Source organism: Oenanthe melanoleuca, chromosome 3, assembly GCF_029582105.1.
Source record: "Oenanthe melanoleuca isolate GR-GAL-2019-014 chromosome 3, OMel1.0, whole genome shotgun sequence".
In the NCBI taxonomy this organism is placed as follows: Eukaryota; Metazoa; Chordata; class Aves; order Passeriformes; family Muscicapidae; genus Oenanthe; species Oenanthe melanoleuca.
This window is the reverse complement of record NC_079336.1, coordinates 74,845,164-74,864,670: the sequence shown is the minus strand read 5'-3', so window position 1 is coordinate 74,864,670 and position 19,507 is coordinate 74,845,164. Positions and strand designations below refer to the sequence as shown.

The following is a 19,507-nucleotide window of genomic DNA, read 5'->3' as shown; positions in this document are numbered from 1 at the left end:
TCAGTCAAAGAAAAGTCTTTTTGAGCCTTTTGCTCACTTAGCAAATGGCCATTGTTGTTCCAGGGCACTTAACTGCCCTACTAAAAAATGCTGCAGTTTTAACAGACTGGATGATAATTCTACTCAAGAAGAAAGTTGCATCCATATATTGGAAAGGTAAAATTCACATCAAGTTAGATACCATATGTCAGCACTTAGCCAAGTAGATTTTTCAGTCCATTGTGGCATCCTTTCAGCCTCAAGTGCTTTGAGGTCACAGTGCCCACATATTGTCACATTACACTATAAGATGGTCTCATGCACTTGTGAAAGGCCAGTGGATCTGGGCCTTTCCTTGCTTTTTTGCCAGACTTCTCCATATATATGGCAGCTCAGTTGTACCTAATGAAAGTAAGGCCCAGACCCAACCCAGAGCCACAACCAGACATAGTGGAAACTACTCACCATCATTTGGTCCTCAGGAGATACCTGTTGGAATATCAGTTGGAGTCAGTGGGGACTTGTGGGAGGAGACACCCAGGAACGGGCTCATCATTAGGAATGGGAAGAATAATGCCAGCTGTTTTGCCAAGAACATATCCTGAGGATCTAGACCCAATAAGAACCATGACAAGTCCTTCAAAAATTCACTCTCAGGAAAGTCATCTTTCTTGAGCTTGGAGGAGATAGTCCTTGAAAATAAAACATCTCTCCTGGATCCTTCTTCTTTCCTAGATTCTATCCCCTGGGTTTCTTCTGAGCATATCCCTGCAGGTTAGAGTCTGCTCTTCTGAAGCTTAGGGCTGTGATCTTGCTTTTGCCTGTCTCGCTTTTCTCAAGATCCAGAATCTGACCATCTCATGGTCCCTGCACTACAGCCAAGGTTGTCCCCTAATGTTCAAATCCCAGGTTTTGATCACATGGATTCAAAAATGCATTCTATACAATAGCATAGGGTAAGATCTAGGTTACTCATTAGCTGCCTACAGATACGGTGCACACTTAAGAAGAAAAATGTATATTAGGAATAATGTTATGAAACATGCTCATTGCCACTATGTTTAGACAACTGGAAGGAAAAATGTTTCCATAGCTTAAAACATTTATGCCAGGCTCCTTAGAAACCTGTCTAAAAGCAGTATCAAAATCAAAAGAAATAATTGCAAATGGAGTCTCAACCAGATATCTCTGACATCTATTTTATAATGTAATAACTGGATGGTTTGTTTCCTAGTATTTATTCTCTTTGTAGGAAACTGAGTGCTACCCAATACTTTCAACTTCTGAGTGATACTATAGCATGTTATCTCTGTCTCTCAGGGCTTCCACTTATTCCTTTTTGCTGAAGCACTGTGCTGTAGTACAGAAGAAATTCTGGGGATATATTCCACTGTTTCTCCACCTTAATTTTTACTAAATTTCATCTGGTGGAAAAATTGTGGGAATATCCTTAATCATAATATTTCTATTTCCTCTCCTGGCAGATGCACATATCTGCAGTTCATGGTTCATGTACTCATGTTTAATCATCAAATATTTTCTAAATTCGGAAAAGCTTTACATCACTTGCTAGGTCGTCCAAACTGCTCTCACTAGAAAAATGTAGATGGAGAGAGCAAATTAACAAACCAACTGTAAAGGTTGACCTGCATCCACAGGGTTGTAAGAGCTTTTGTTGCATTTGGCATATGAAATTATTTGAATGTAAGCCTCAAATCTGCTAAATTTTAACTGGGGTTCTATAGTGAGCCCTGTAACTTGTGACAGAGTTGTGGAGGTCCCAGCCACACTAAAGAAGTGCATACTGAGGAATACTATTTCTCATGCTGAAAGTAATGTGCTTTCCAGCACTGACAGTTGTTCTTGCACTGGCACAATAAAGAGAGTTTCCCATGGCACTGCAGGGCAGACAGTCGGGCCAAGGAAAGAACAAAGGGAAAGAGGAAGATTTCTCTGACTACAGCATTAACCTGAACGTCTAGGTTGTCTTGGCTCTAGCAGAGACTTGGTCTGTGCCATGAACTTGGGCAACTTAAGCTCTTCTCAGCTGAGACTGGCATCACTAGAATAAGAAAGATAACACTGTGCTTCTAACTGAGTTAAATTCCTTCACATTAGGTGAAAATATTTAAAGGTAAAATGTTTGGAGGGCAATGCTTAGCCTAAGAGCATTAGCTGGGGTACCTAAGGAGTACTGGATAGCTGAGGTATCTAAAGAGTACTGTTGTATGGAACTGCAGTGCTTTACTAGACTATATACAACATGATATTATAAACACCTGTGTTTAACAGGCTGTGTAAGATTTCAATGATAAACCTTAAATTCATATTTTCTCTAAACTCCCATGAAAAACTTTATCCTTTAAAGTAAAATAAAAATCTAGGCTTTGCTCAGTTTGAACAATAATCAACCATAAGGCAATATGATTACATAACTTGGAGAAGAGGGCAAAATAAGATAGTGATGGCTTCAGGAAATCTAATATTCAAGAATTACAAGCAAGGAATTAAGTTATTTGTTTTACTATTATTGTCTTTTTGGAGCTCTGGTGGGGAACTAGGATTATCCCATCCTATGTCTGGAGAGCAGTTAGAATAACCTGGCTGTCACAGTTCAAGAAATAATACAACATATGGCCAGCAACAGAGGGGATATTCACTGCACCATGACACCTTAGCAGAGGTCAAATTTGTGCAGAATCAGTTAAGTGTGAACAGGTGTAACCAGACCACTATGAAGTGGCTCTCTGGTTAAGTCATTCTGAGACATGGGATACTCTACCCAAATAGTATTTGTAATCTTAAACTATCTTGGAGCCACAGAGTGCCTGATACTGTTCCTAAAGAAGCCAGCAAGAGAAAGAGGCATCCTTGATTACTGCTGCATCATGAAAAATATTTATCTTGTCAGTATTGTGGATTGCTCCCTGATGTGGGAGTAACCAGAAGGTATTTTCCTTTCCTTTCCAGTTATTGAATGAAAAGAGGGAAACTGTAAGTAGTTTGCATGTGGGGTGCCATCCTTTCACCAAATCATTTCATCAGGATGAGAGACAGTCATATAGAAAGGGGATTACTTTGCACTTCATGCAACAAAGAAATGGCTCTGACATAGCAGTCCCATAACCAGTAGGAGACTGTGGCATTGCTAATGAAGTCTCAGTGCCCTTAACCAACTTAAAACCCTGTAGGCCTTTCCACTTAATTTAGAAATTTGTTCAGACTCTATTGGCATTGAGCAACACAGACAATGCACATAGAAGTTAGGAGCCCTCTGGAACAGCATCACGACAAAGCTAAAGCATGCTGAGCTCCCCTCTGCCACATATGTTTGGTTTCTTCTGCTGAAAATTGGGCACTGGAATGGAACATGAATGTCAGCTCTGATTTCAAACAGGATGTGTTCTGGGCATTTTCCATAGACAGAAGCCCAAGAGCATACCAGTTTGTGCATGGTCCTAAAGATTTCCCCTTCTGGAATTGTGGGTTTTTCCTTTTCAGCCATGCACCTTGTGGAGTGCTGCAGATGAGAGTGTGCCCATTGTGCCTTGCTTTCTATGAAACTACACACTTTTCCATTTTTCCAGTAAGGCTCCTCTTGTAGTTCTAAAAATTGAATATGGATTTTAAAAAATGTCCCCTCTCCCCTGTTAACTTTTATTTGCAAGGTGCCTTCTGAAAGCTTCCTTATTACATCAAATTACAGCCATTTAGCCCTTGGCATGTTGGAAGATGCATCATGCCAGTGGGCAAATCTGAGAAAAGATCACAAATTAGTGGCTGTTCCACTGGATAATGCATCTTTTTCTGGTAGAGAATAAAATCCAGCCTATAACATTATATTCATTTTAAGACATAAGTATGCACACTCATAAAAATAAACCCACATTGCTAATGCATTAGGGTTTTTAAGAGCTTTCATGTCTTTGGGAACAGAAAATCCTGGTTTTGTTCCCAAATAACAGAATCCTGTATAGATGCTGTCATGTCTAAAAAGGGCTCTTATCATGATGCATCCTTTTCTGCATTGGGAAAGGATAGGCATACTGGAAGGGTATCTCTCTGCTGTCTAACTGCTTATTTTCACTCTGACTGAAACAAACCAATGTTTCCAAAAGGACTCCAGGATACCATACATATATGAATCCATACTGAGATTTCAAAATTGCATTTCTTTAGAAAGTCAGGCTGATTGTGTACTGTATTGTAACCCACACAGAAGTCTAGGAAGTCAAGCAACATATAAATTGATGCTGAACTTGACTTACTGTTTTGATATTCAGATGTGTGCTAAGTGCAAATAAATTTAAATACTACGGAGTCCAATTTTGGACTGTTTGTTCATTGTTTCTTAACACATCTTTTAATCTGCTGTGGACAATTCTCTCTCTTCCTTTTTAGGAAATGTCTCAAAGATGTAATTTAAACTATCTCATAAAAAGTTCATCACTGTCAGGCAGAGATATGTGCAATTGGGCTTGTGCATGGCTATTTTTTGGATTCTGTGAACTGTTTCCTTTTAGGGGTAAATCTATTGGCAAGGCAAACTTCCACTAGTTTTCATCCAAGAGAGGTGAACATATACTCTTAATTGCATTCTGTACCTGCTTGTTCCATTATAGTTTCTACCAGCATTAAATTTATGTTACAATTACTAATTGATAGGTCCCAGCTTTTCAGGTCAGCCAGCTTTGTTCATTTTTGTATGCAAAGCGTCTGTGCATGAAGGAGTGAAAGCAGGGAAGACACTCAATCTGAAAAACTGAACTTCAACATTTTCTTTCGAAAACTCACCCAATTATCTATTCAATAACATCTCCTGATTAAATCTACATATATTTGAATGTGCATTCTTGTCCAGCTAGTGTTTTCTAGTTACAAATTTGTGTATAGTGTAGGAGAATTAGAAAAGATAAAAAGCTTTTCCCACATTTAGAAAGCTGTGTTACTGGGAAAATATCCTTAGACATTCAAACTGAATAAACCAAGAGTTCATAACTTAAGCTGCCAAAGAACACTTCCAAAAGAAAAATATGACATAGATTTGCTGGTTTTCCTTCTCTCCACAATGCAATGTGTTGTTTTAAGTAACATTGCACATACATTCTATAAAACTCAGTGATGTCCAGACTTGATAAAGAGAAGGAAAAAGGAAACAATTAAATATATCAAATCCATCCATAAAGCTGCAATAATTTACACTTGTGAGGGATTCTTGCAGTACCAGTTAGGCTTGAGTAAATTAGGATTTCTCCAGTGTAAAAGTGTATGACAAACTGAAAACTGTTGACATGGCCTCAGGATAAGCTGAGTCCTGTGAATTTTCTTTTGACTATCTGTCAACTCATTTTTACAGTGAAATTGCATTTATATCCGGTGGAATGAAGGAAGAATTAGCATTTTCAATATAAATTATCTGTATGTCTGAGTAGCTGTCAGAATGCAATCAGAAAGAGAGCTCTCTATGAGAAGCTATATGAGTTTATAATGCTCGAGTGATTCTGCATTTGCCCTCTTCCTCTCTCCTCCAGTTCCTTGTTTCAAGGCCACAATAAAGGACTAAGCATGTATTTCTTCTGGCCACCACCCCTCGAGCAGTCTAGAGCACAAGGAATTGTTGCAGAAATGAACACTGAGTTGAGAAATCTTCACAGAATTCTCAGTTATATTTCCAGTAATACATAGGTGGCCTTTGAAGTTTCCCACTTCTCCCATTTTAGACCGTGGATCTGAAATTTAACCATGACAAGATCTTACTCTAGAATAACATCATTCGTTTAGATTCAGAAGGAATCATGTATCTCTTGAATGCATAGATAATCACCACTTGTTTTCTCTGGTAACTTATTCCTCGTGTTTATCTTGGGGAAATTTCAAGATGATCTCATAAGTCTTCTTAATCTCATCCATTTATAGGGTTGTTTTCCCCTTCTCTTCTATGCGCTGCTGGATCCAACTGGCCCAAATCCTTCCTACAGTAAGTGGTTTACACCAGAGATAATTTTTTAATTGTGTTTTATAAATAAATAGTTTAGATTTTTGGGTAAGATTACTTGTTGGCTGAATACACTGAAAGAGAATAACTGATATTTTTACAGTCTGCCTATAATAATTTACTGTACCAAATGAACAGTTTCTTCTTTTTGATCAGACAAAATATAACAAGGAATTTAAAACCAGCAAATCCAAACCTGAGCATAAAGAGAAGTGGCTCTAATGCTTTGCTTCTAAGCTTCATGAAGAGCCAGTCATTTTAAGAAAAGTGACACACCCAAGCAAGGCCTCACTATGTTGCATGGAAATGTGGTAGTCAAGCAGACCCTTCTGCATCAGCAACAGGACAGGACAAAGACACTCTCTTTAAGGACCCTTTTTATCTGTTCTGACTGAGGATTGGAAGGAATTTCATCAATAGCATGAGAGTACTAGGTGATGAGAGAAGCCTAAGATAGACTCTCTGGATGTAGAATAACAGAATAAGTGTTCTAGGAACAGCCATGAGCCTGCTCATATGTAAAGGCCAAGCCTTTTTGCCAAGCTAATTACTAATACAGCACTGCAAAACAATGTAGTCTTGAAATTATTATTCTATATTCCTAAGATATCTAAGACCACGTATCCTAGGAGTAATAGCTCTGAGGAAATCGTGACAAATCCTTCATTGAAGGTAGATATCTGCCTATGTTTCTAAAAAAAAAATTTAAATTAGCATTTTAAAAGAGTTATGAAAACCCCTATTACACTTCCCCCCGCCACTCTCTCTCCTCAGTAGTAGAAATAACAAAAAGATCATTAAAATCAGAACCTTGCCTATAATGCTTACTATAGGAAATCAAGCAAATCAGTTTTGTATTTAGTTATTAATGCAGTGAGATCTGAAGCCTTTCCTTAGTGGTACAAATAACAAAATCCAAATGCAGTAAAGCCAAGTCCATTTTTCTCTTGCTCACAAGGGAGCCTGGACTCATTTCATTGTTATTCTGGAATTCATCTGCTGTGTGAAGGTTCTGCTCACTGCTGGAGAGGCAGTGACAGGAGTTATTTCAGTACATGTTTGTTTGTAGACTAGGTCTTAAAAAGATAGAACAGCAATAAAGTCCCATGTTATAGACCCTTTCCTAGCAAGGTCAAACCTCATCTTAAACCTTTTGTTTTCACTGCTGCTGTCATAGCTCCAGTGTTTCACTCTTGTAGCTGCTTTCTGGTCTTTCCATTCTAAAATCATTAAGGGTCAGTTTGTACCCTTGTGCCAGTGCTGTCTTTTACCCTAAATAGCTTTTTCTCCTAGTGTTTACCCCTCTTAACCACTGCATTTGACATCAGTTTTCATTTTTTCCCTTGATCTTAGTTTGGCTAGACTAAACAAGCTGCTCTATTACAATCTCTTAAAAAGCCTTTCATTCCCTAATGATTCTTCCAGCTCTTTTCTGCAAACATTCTGGTTTAAGTTCATCCTTCCTGTACACAGATGACTATGCAATTTCTTAAAAGAGATTTCACCTGTGTTTGGACTTCCAATTTGTGCTGGTAGAGCCTGCTGGAGCCTTAGACCTTGATTAGCATTAGTGATGTCCTATATCCTGCGTGAAGCCAGAAGCCTCTCTGGACTGCGTAGCAGTGAAGTGTGATGCTACTGATGACTTCTACAAAATTGTGTCATGTAGTGAACCACTTAGGGGCTACAATAACTGATGTGTTTTTATTTCTGCCTAACTGTTCCTGAATTTGCAGATTTTTGTGATCAGACCTACTTTTGAAAGAAAAGTCAAGCCTCAGGCCTAAGGAGACATTATTTGGAAACCTACTCTTACTGAAATGCCTGAAAGAACCTAAAAGTTTTTGAGCATTTGTGTGAATTAGATGTGTTTCCACAGCACTTCCCTCTCCTTGCTACAAGCCATGTTTGTGTCCCTCTCATTTCCACTGCTGTTCACAAAGCAGTGGTTGATTTTACTTTGATAGAAAGCTGGAGGGCTGTGCATTTGAAAGGAAGACCCTGTAGACCTGGCTATTATCCACCAGCTGTTAGTACAGATGCTGCCTTGCTGCATGCCCTCCTGCACCATGACCCAGACTGCAGCAACAAAACAGTTGCTTCTCTGCTTCTCCTGTTACAGAAGCTGCTGTCTTCAGTAAATCCTCATGAAGTAAAAGGATGAACCCAAGCTACATCCCTCCTGCACATCCATGGGGCGAGAAATCTCAGAGAGTTTTTATGCAGTTACCATCTCATCCCTTATTGATAAGGTGTTGTGAGGTCCTACAGACCTGGGAAGGCTGGAATCTGATACAGCTGAGCCACCACCAAAGAGTCCTCCTCAGGACTGGGGGAAATGGAAGCATATCACAGATGAAGCCACAGTGGCTATGATCATACTGTGTGGATACGATTCTCATTTTCTGAGAGATCTTCATTTCCTGACAAAATTTCTCATTATTCGTGCCATTGTGTCTTGAGTGTACCTAGGCAGATGAAGTTGCAAAATCTAGTGAAAACTCACTGGCATTTACAGCAATTGCAAAACTCTTTGTGACATTCCTGTGGCCCAGATGACCTCAATGTTGACCATAAGCTATAATATCACAGCTTCTATTGGTAATTCTCTTTGGTAAAGCCAAAAATTCTACACAGGGCTTATTATAATGGATTTTGATAACTATAATGCAAATATTATCACAGAGAAGATGAATTATAGCAATATGTGACAACTGAGCAGATCTTCAGCTACTGAGAGCTGCCACAGTTTAGCTGAAATCCTATTTTGTAGCAAAAAATATTCCCCACACATTTATGATATATGAATAGTGAAGGTGTTAGGAACTTCATGACTCACTTTGGTTGAGCATTGAGAAGCAGAAATTGAGCATGTATTGCAGAAATTCTGCAGAGAAACTGTGAGAGAAACTGAACAATGTACTCAAGGTGTAAAACACATCAACTTTGAAAGAATTGAAGCTCCTGTTGTATATTACTGACTACAAGCCCAGTCCCACAAGCAAAGAAGTAATGCAGAAAAATTACTGGAAACTCCTATTTAAATCATGACACCTTCTAAATTGATTTCTACAGGCAGTAAGAATTAATGCACTGTGAACATAGCAGTGTTTTGTCTATAAACCTTTAACAGGAAAATAAAAGGTTCAGCACAAAAAGTCTGCAGTTAAATCTCTGATAATTTAGGCATTTTCTTTTTAAAGTGTTAATAATTTATCAAGCGCTAAAAGTGTTTTCAGAAGAATAACTCCATGTTCACTCATTTTGAAGCAACTTCGGGTTTTCCTTTTGTTTTCAATTTGTTCTGGTTGCATTCCTTCTGAGTGGGAAAAATAAACCAAGTATTTCTAAGATATAAATAGTTGAGGATGAGATGAGTAATTACGTGAGAAGAAACCAGAGCTGATTAGTGATAGATCTAAGTGACATTACAATGAAATCCATTCTTTACTACTAGCTCAGCATTGAGGGGGTGATGATTTTATGAAACAATGCTCCATAAAAATACAATGTGTTGCAGAACATTATTATATCTCCCCACCAAATAAAAAATAACAACAACAAAATTACCTTTTATTTTACAAAGCAAATTCTGGCACATTAGGCCATTTCAAGAGTTTTTCCACATATTCTTTCTTCATTTTTTAACCCTAGGAAAGCAGCCAGTCCCACACTAAATAAGCCTTACTTTTCTCCATCTGTCACAAGCCCTCACTCACCTGCCTGCTTTGGAACCTGCTCCTTCTCAGCAGTAAGAATAGTAGCTGGTAATAACTGACACATTTTTCAAAGTTTGACACCCATCTTAGCATGTCTTTAATATTTAGGTTTTCCTCCCTCCAAGCATAAAAGTACCAAGCAAAAGACCATCAAGAAACCAAACAGTTTATGCCTCCTGTGTAATTCAAAGAGAATTATGCTTATATTCTTCTAATATAATCAGTAAATGGATGTCAATACATGTAAAATGTAAATACATATATTTGTATAATTGAATGAATTTATTATTTAGATAAGTTTTGTTAGTCTCTATTAAAAGAATTATTGAACTGACAATTATTGAAATGAAACACATTGGCTCTGCGTGGTCTTGCCATATTCCATTTTTACTTTTGCTTCCTTGTAGACTGAGAATCTATGTGTCTATTACAGTGAAATAAAAGAGCTTAAATGAACTGAAAAGATATTTTTAAGGCTTCTTGATCCTCTTTTGCCCTTTGCCTGCTCACATGCTTACATTTTCCTTCAATGTGAAAGATCTGTGCTATTCAAGTGTGTATTGTAAGCCACTTTATATTACTGATGGAGATAATATTTTAAAGTTTAAAGACTAAAAAGTGTGTCCAAATTTAAAGGACCAAAGCCAAATGAAGGAAATAACACACTATTGTTACTGAGGAAGGGAATCTCACTTCACCTGGTAGGAGAATGAAACTCATTGATAAAACCTGCATGTGCAACTCTTTTGTAATGTTAGGTTCAGGGAACTGGGGAAGGGCTGATAGTTTATTATTCCTAGGTGAGCCACAGATTGCTAGGGAAGCCTTATCTACAGTAGTTTTACTGCTATAAGGTTTGACAAAATTTCCTTAGTGCAGATGAACATGTTTATTCAAGTAGAACATTTTCTAGAAGCTGTGTTAGGTATCTCAGCATTTACGTATGGGCTGGGTGTCCACCCAACAGCCTTTTCTTCATATAACTATTTTGGTGAAACAGTCCCCTTCTTATCAGAACAGTAAGAATGGTAAAAGTTTTTAAAGTATATCAGATTTGAATGACCTTTTGATTCTCAATAGTGCTGCAGTAGAAACTCCTCTATTTTCCTTTTTAGGAAATGTTGATCTAGATTAATTTATCTCATAGAAAGATCATCACAGGGAAAAAATAGATTGGACAATAGAGGTCCTGCAACCTCAGTCACATAAATGATGTGAATGTCAAATCTATTGATACAAATGTCAACATGAAACAATAAAGTCAAGACTGGGAATGCTGGAAGGTTAATTGTAAAAATAGAAATATTAAGCTGTAAAGCAAGCCAAATACTTATGCGACTTAAAAGCACTGTGAAACTTTTCAGTAACACTGGAGCACTATCTGGGTGAAACAAGCTCATGCTCTTACACTGCCTCCTGTCATTGTAAAAGCATACTGATAGAGTATACAGATGGAACTAAGTTTGGAAAGGTTACCTGTTAAACTTGTAACTGAAGGATTGTGCCTATCTAAAGAGCTGGTCCCTGGGAAAGTTTGTGCTTACCTTGGATTTCTGCTGACAGTAGGTCTCATCTCCTTGCCATTCACAGCAATACTTTTCTTCTTATCTGAAACAAAGTTAACTGCAAAGGAAAGGAAACAAATAGTAAAGTTACCAACTTTTGTCAGTAGGAACAAGTACAGCAGTTAAAAAGACTCTTGAAAAGTGGCTATCTGTCCCTTATCCCAATAAAGACTTCACAGCTTGTGCTTCATTTTTTTTAGTAGCAGAAATATTGCATATATGTCAACCAGTCCATCCCACAGGCTCATTGAAGCAAAACTGGTTGCCTTAGCAACAACCTTTGAGACACAAAAAGGAAATTTCTCCGTCTGTCTGACCTGGAGGCTCAAACCCTCCCTCTGGGGACCAGCTGCCCTCTTTTGTCTCTAGCTTCATTTGTAAAACATTTTAGCCTTGATCTGTGTTTATATTGACAAAAAGAATCTGTATAAAATGAATGAGGAAAGCTCAGCTGTATAAACCTGCTGGCTGCCTCTGCAAGAGCCAGAAGCAGCAACGCTGAAGGCAGAAATCTTCATCCTTTTCCTTTAATACATAGAGACAAGTAAACGGGCATTATTGCTTCTCTTCAGGAGTTGTCACAAAAAACATGAAGAAGGTACTTCCACATAGGCAGACAGCAAAGGCTGCTTACATTCTCTCTTCTGTGAAGACCTACAATTTTATTGGACCTGACTTCAAGACCAGTCCTAAAAACATTAGCTATTGATACTAGGCAACATTTGTAAAACATTGCAAGATTAGATTAAGATCTGCTTGTTACATCCACACCAGCCTACTGAAACATGAGGAACTAGGTCAATATGCCAGTTCTGGTACTGGCTTTTATGTGGAAAAATTTACTAGGTCATTGAATTTCCACCTTTTTTTTCAGCTTTTTTTCCCTTTTTTTTTCGCAGCTGCAGTATAAAAAGAGCCTGAGAAAGCAAGCATAAATCAAAATAATCACTCTGTCATGTTCTGGGAAAGTCTTTTAAGAAGCAGGGCTGAATCTCACCTGTATCTGTTTGGTTAGCTTCCAGCTGGTAAAATAAGAAGTAGCACTAAAAGCTGTTGATGATGCTGCTTGTAGAAAAGCTCTAGTCCATGGAATGCTGACAGGGTTGGCTGTGTGACCAAATAGGCTGAGGGTACCTCCTAACAAGGTGTCAGTAGAAGTTTAGAAGCAGGGTCCCTGCTGATGCCTTTTGCTAGGATTTCCCTCAATATTGAAGTGTCTGCTGCTAATAAATGGGTACTTCACAAAAGGAATGGCACGTTATGCTGTCTCCAATTTTGACGATGCCTTGCACTGGCCGGTTTACATGGCAATGAGGATGCTTGGTCCAATGCCAGGCTTGATTGAAAGTCTTGTACGTATACATGTTTATACTCTGGTTTGCTTTCTGCCCCACCAAGTGACTGACGGAGCCAATGCCTAGGATCAAGTTTGTTTCCCTTGGTGGGAGCACAACAGTAACATTCAATGTGCTTCTTGTCTTATTATGCTATTGCTTCACTGCCTGAGAAGACCAAAGCAGCAGTCTAGTTTATGGACCTGCTTTTACCTCCATTTCTGCCTACACTGTTATTCATGAGGTGAGAACACAAGGCCGCTTACACAAATCTTCCACTGTGTAAATCATTCTGGCCCTAAAACTGCATGCTAAAATGCACCTGGTAAGTTAGAACATCTAACACTGATATTGAGGTGGAATCACTGCTCTGCACTAAAACCGTTTTGTTAAGAGTGCAAACAAGCTACTACTGACTTGAGACATTTTCATCTGTTACTTTATTTGAGGAAAAAGAAAACATGCTAATAGTTCTAACAAACAACAGAGCTAAGCAATTTCGTAGGGTGATTATACAGCAGAGTTCTGGAAACCTTCTGTCTACTGCAGCTCCTAGATATTAACACAAGCAGCAGACTAAACATTTGTACCCTGTTTGTACTGCCAGCTGACAAATGAAGGTAATTAATGGGCAGCTATAAGGTGGAAGAGTCTGGAAAATAGCAAAACTTGTAGTCCTGAAATACATAGTGCTGATGCTAGGATATTGATTTAATTCCATTACTGTTGCTAAGTAATCTTGTATAGTTTTACATTATATATTGATGTTTACAGCTTATTATATTTTCTTATTTCTCTTCTACCAAATTTTCCCTCTGAACATTTATTTCTAGCTGGGCATTAGACAAAAAGAAATATCCCATATCAGGTGCAGCTATTCAAGTCAGTTGGTAATAGGACTTGACACTTGTCAGGTCTTTTTAATTTAGGTTTCAATTCTCTTTTTTTGGGTAACATTGACTCTGACAGTGGATAATTACAATGAATACACTTAGAAATTAAAATAAATGACATCTCTGTCTTTGCTCTTTGGGGAAATTGCCAACAGAGGCAAAAAAAGATATTCCAAATACTCTTTTGGAAGTGGCCAATAGTAAATGAAACTGGAAAGAAAAAATTTATGACTGTATAGCACTTGCATTACAGTGGGCTGATTACTTTCTGCAAAATCCATAATCACATAAGGTGAACTAAATGTATTTGGCCTCAGCTGCAAAATTTCTTCCAAATTCACAGTTTTCTCCAGGCTGCTTTGGACATCTGCTCTTCTGTGGAATCAGAGAATGCACACTCCAGCTTCAGTTTTCAAGTCAGCTGGTCATTCAAGGCAATCAGCCTATGGCTTGTTAGGCACAGAGGATAATTTGTGGTAAAAAGGGATGGTTATAATGGTCTGGCCTGACCTGACCTCCCGCCTATCCTATCCAGCAATTTCCATGGTTACTCCAAAAACTTCAGAAGAAAATATCTTTTTATAAAGACAACCAGCTGAAATTTAAGGAGTGCAAAATATGCTGAGTTTTACATGCCTGTGGTAAACTGTTCCAGTAGTTACATACCTCAGTGTTAAATTTGTATTTTATTTCCTGTTGTAAATTTGCTGATTTAAACTTCAACCACTGCATTTTGCTATCCCTATGCCTTTATACTAGAAGCTCTTCAATCTGTCTTTAGAACTGATAAAACCCATTCTGTCTGTGGGGAAGAAGGATAAGAGCAACTCTAAATGCCAATGTATTTGCTCTCTCCAATTTTCCAGGAAAGGCATAAAAAAATAAGCTGAATTAGCTGCTAAATTTTATCACACCCAAAAGAGCTTTCTGATACTATGCCATTATGAACACTCTATCAGATTAATCCATATGGAGGTTATAATGCTTTCTCCTGCACAGCATGGTTTTTTGATTTTAAAGAAAAATATTCACATTCCACATTAGAAAAGTTACAGGCATTTGTATCAATGTGTTGCCTTGTACAAGGGAAGCTAACATACCTCTCCAGAAGGATGTTTCTTAGAACAAAACCTTGAGGTTTTGGCACTGTGGCAGGTTCTAGTTTTCATTCACTAAAGAGGCTGCATTTGAGCCACTGTAGCATAAAGGTAAAATATGTTCCTAAATATTATAAATATGATAAATATTATGAAAGTAATTCTTGGCCTAGGAACTTTTTGTTTTTGTCTTATAGAGGAGAAAGCTCATTGTTGGTAGCCCTTGTGAGAAAGGAGAGGCACATTGATGGATGCTTGAGCCAAGTTCCAAAATGCCAGCAGCACTTGGTTGACATGTAGCAGTGACTGAGGGGAAAGGCCTGACAATGCCAGGCTGATATGGCAGGGTTTCAGAGTTAAAATGAAACAAAGACAGAAATGCAATAAACTGAGGGGAGACAATCTCTTCACCCTCTTCCCACTTGTCCTGTTGTTGGCTTGCACACCTCCTTTCTTACACCTGCTCTGGCACACTTTGGGCCCTGCTGTGATCTAATTTAATTCTAGAATGGCAGAGATCTATTTAATTTATCATTGTGTGTTTTTCAGGTGGGTTTTTTGGCCATTTTAGTTAATAGAGCACATAAGAAGAGCTCTGGAATTGCCAGCACCATCGTGTTGGTGAGGGGAGGGGAAAGGCAGGTGAACACGCACCCGGCCTTGGCAGCAGCGAGCAACAGAAGAACTGGCTGAGCTTTTAAAACTCTTCAGTTTTAATCAGAATGTAAAAAATACATGTTATACCTTGAAGAGGAAGGACCTGTCATGATCCAGAAGGCAGCAGCGTGGTGAAAGCCTGGAGAAGCCAGGGCTGTGCAGAGGAAGGAGATCGGGAGAGCCGAGGGTGTCCCTCAGGGCTCCCGCTCTTTCTGTGAGGGCCCTGTTGTAACGCTCACTCCACCCCAAGGCGAAGCAGAGGCAGCTCCGGAGCAGCCCCACGCACAGCAGTAAGAATATTGTAATGGTTTGAAAGTTTGGTTTTGTTTTTCTTTTTTTTCACTTAGTACTTTGAATTTCCTTCTTTTTTTCATTTGTTCTTGAGTGCTGTCTGCCCTCGGTACATGGCTGCTGAGGCACAGCTGCCGCACGGCTCATGGGGATGAAGCGCCAGGTCCCACTGTAGGTGTCCCAGCAGGCTCAGGAGCTGTGGCATGGCCTGTGTGCCACCAGGAGCTGTGGCATGGCCTGTGCGCCACCAGGAGCTGTGGCATGGCCTGTGCGCCACCAGGAGCTCCAGCATGGCCGTTATAGCACCAACACCCCCTCAGCCCAGCTGAGAGCCTAGACAGGAGCCACTGAATCCATGGGTGCAGCCCCAGGGCCTGGCTGAGGTGTGCCAGCGGTGGGAAGCTGTGTTTTGCCATGAGGTAAAAAGCCAAAATTCCTGTGCACATGCATATCAGATCTGCAGAAGGACACGTGAGATGTGAAGGTGGCTCAGGCCTCATGGATGGTAAAGGTGGCAGGCATAACCATCATACAGGATCCAAGGGACTTGGGCAGCGGGTCTGGATTTTAATGATAGGTTCCAGCCACATGGAAGAATATCTAGGAATTGATTCAGACTTTAGGTGGTTGTTTTTATCCTGTGTTTATCATGTTGACCTGCTGGGTAAAAAAATAGGAGTTAGTGCAAAAACCACATAGTTGTACAATATAAATGACTCCAAAACCATCCCATGCTGTACATGTAGCTATTACAGAAAGACAGTCAGATTGGATATTGAAAACAAAAATTATTTACACAAATTGCAGTGTGGAATTCTGGGGATCTTCTTGCTTTTCTTCTGTTGATATTGCATGCTTAAATTGAAGATGTATATTCCTGGGCATTTTTCTTTCATCCTACTCTCTTTTGTGTGCTACTAATTTTGTGTCAGTCTGTTGTTTCACGAACTTAATGATTTTGAGGTTAAAAAAATCATTCACTGTCACTTGATATTTTCATAAATCACTGGGCATATTTAAAACTGTCTATAACCACAGTTTTATTGCACTAGAGGAAAAATCCTGGTTATAATATCCTACATAAATACTTTGATACAGTACGGTAGCTCTAAGTCATGTGTAAAATGGCTGCTATTCAGCTCTGTGGGTCTAGTGGTAAAACAAACGATGAAAATAAAGTTGACTAAAACCAGAAATGAGAGAGAATGGAGTTCTCATGCCAGTTGAGATGAGAAAAAGATAGGGTGTTATTTATGGACTGAAGTTTTTACCCTTCCTTGGATCCTATTGTACTCATTGCCCTTTGCTGCAGAGCACTGCTGCTCTCACAGTACACGTTTCACTAGCATTGATTAGCACTTGCAAACCACCTCTGTATGTTTTGTAATGATTTTTAAAAGTAGAAATACCAGACCATCGTACTTGAAATCCAAATCTATCTCTGTTAAATGAAAAATTAACATTATAAACCCAGGAACAGCTGGTGAGCAGTCAGACATTAGCTAACATTTATTTTAAATGTTGTTTCAATGCAATTTTTTAAATTTTCTAAATTGAAGAGTGAGAACATGACTACTTTAGGACACTTTCTGTTTTCCAAGTAGTGACAGCACCCTTGTCTGGACAGACTGTGAAAGAAAGATGAGGCTGATGGAGAGTCAGGATTGTCATAGCCCTCTGAGGTGTTGGCAGGCCTGCCTGAACAAGGCTCATGCAAACTGAGTGGGGTTGGTAATCATGGGAGCTAAAAATTAGTAATTACTTACATTTGTGAAGTTCTCAGGCTTTAGTGTATGTGTTTTCAAGGTTTTCTCTGCAGTCATGACGGACATAAACATGAGGGAAAGGAAGATAAAAGCTCAGTTAATACAATATAGGAAAGGACTTAGGTCTGGAAGCACCCTTCATGTTTGGAAGGTCTTAAAATAAAAGTTTTGAGAGTTGGCAGTGCTGGTGAGTAGTCAGTTGAATTACAAATCCTTTGCAGGAAATGCTGCTCGAGTTCTCAGCTACTATTGCTACCACCAAGTAGGTAATGTATATGGTGGGGAAAAGGATTCTAAATGGCTGCTGCAAATGTTGCTGCAAGAGCAGGACCTGTGCACAAAGTCCTGTACATACTTCAGTTTATGGGCAGGGGCACAAACCATTTGCTGTGTGTATTCTTAACAATGTGCTGAGTATGTCTCTAGGATACTTCATCTTTTGCAGCCTGACATGAGTCTTAATTTACAATTCACTTGATCTTCTTATCATTTGTAAGCTAGATGGTGTCTTCAATATAGATATTTTAATTCTATATACTTTATATTCATTTTGTGGCTTTAAAAGGCTCAGTAGATTATTTAGACCTTTTGAATTGTCTCTGATTCCTGTCTTATATTTGTGCCTGGTTTTTTCTTACATGTTCCATGAGGGTACATTGTAATCAAACACAGAGACTGTGATTTGTCTCCTGTCATTAGTAGAGTAAGTGAAGGATAAAATTATTTGCAATCTAACTGCTTTGTACACACCTGCATTTAAAAAAACAGACACCACTTTCAGTCAAGATAGTTTCTCAGCTGCAGCTTGAAGGAAATTGGGGAAGAAAGGAAGAAAAGACTATAGTAGGACATTTACCATATTATGTCTTTCCTGCTTTTGTGCTCTTCTGTAGAAGTCTGCCACCCTGTGCTGGCAGAGATGGCTTTCTGTGCTTAGGAGACAGTGGATATGACCCAAAATGTCCATTCTTGAGCTTAAAGATTGAGGGCACTCTGGCCCTTGGTAAGACATTTTTAATACCAGAATAAATACTGACTGTGCAGTTAGACTGAAAGAGTTAAATGTAGTTTAGCTTCTTTTACAAACTGCTTCTTAAAGGCTTTTCTGTTTGCTCATCTCTGCTGGATCTTAAACAGAGACATGGTGTTGCTACGGAAAATAGTGAGCAAGCCATAACAAATGCTTCCTCACATAGAAGCAAAGCACCCTGTTAACCATCAGCCATACAGATATGACTGAGAGTGGAAAAAAAAACATGGGGGAAAATACGAAACCAGTTCCAGCTTTCATTCTGTCCTTAAGTGAAATACTACCTCACTTCCTTCTTTCAGCAGAGTTGCATTCTTGTGATCTTGGAGAGGAGAGTCACCTGCTGATAGCAGTTTCACTGTTTAAGGATACCTGCCACAGTCATGAGTATCAGTCTGAAACAAGAGATTTTGAAAAGCCTCACCAGAGTTACACCTCACATATGCACATTTTACACTAAGCCAAAAAGAATAAGGGATTTTTCCTCTGTGATCTTCTTAGTTCCAAGAAAATTTCTTCATGAGACATGCATGGGAATATAATACCTTAAATCCAGTCAGACTTCATCTTGCCTCCAGACTCTGAAAGGATTGGAGAGATATAAATTAGAAAAGTTTTACATTGGCCTTGATCTTTGCTTTGCCACCTGAGATGCTTTCCAGGGTCAGCCTTGAAATTCAACGCAACACCATTCTGTCAGAATAAAGTAAAAGTTGCACAGTAGAGCTATTTTAGTTTTTAAAGTATTACTGTTACAGCTTTTTAAAAATAGTCACATAGGACCCAGCCTATTTTTAAACGACTGAATCTTTTCATTCCTAAGTCCCTTCTTTTTTTCCATCAGTCTGCAATTTTCTTTTTATAATGCTCTTGACTAAGCAGAGTTACAGTCAATACTCATTCATACACCATACTGAAGCTGGCAGTGCAGATCTTTGTTTCAAGGGACCATTGGTGTTGTGGCAGGCAAAGAACAGACCAGTTGCAGTGTTGTTTTTACTGAAGACAGGCAAAACTAGGCCAAATACTATAGCACTCACTCAAGCAAAACTCCAAGAGAAGCTTTACCTCACTTCATCTAAGAGCAGTCAGAAATTCAGTTTAGCAGTTGCATATTTTTCACATTGTACTCTGAATAGCTCAAATGATCCTTTTTGCAGTTGTTGCTCATGCATGATTCA

The 19,507-nt window shown here is 38.9% G+C and overlaps 1 long non-coding RNA gene across 4 annotated transcripts in view; it reads right to left on the bottom strand.

Moving 5' to 3' along the window:
• The window catches only part of LOC130250634 (uncharacterized), a 111,335-nt gene extending 92,660 nt beyond the window's left edge, over positions 1 to 18,675 (bottom strand). For 3 of the 4 annotated variants that reach the window (XR_008840012.1, XR_008840013.1, XR_008840015.1), the window contains exons 1-4: positions 18,611 to 18,675; positions 17,297 to 17,343; positions 15,327 to 16,190; positions 11,238 to 11,316 (exon numbers count right to left, since the gene is read on the bottom strand). This is a non-coding gene — a long non-coding RNA (uncharacterized LOC130250634). Of the gene's footprint in view, positions 1 to 11,237; positions 11,317 to 15,326; positions 16,191 to 17,296; positions 17,378 to 18,610 lie in introns of those variants that run through there. The other variant, XR_008840014.1, reaches the window with a different exon arrangement.
• Positions 18,676 to 19,507: the final 832 nt, after the last annotated feature.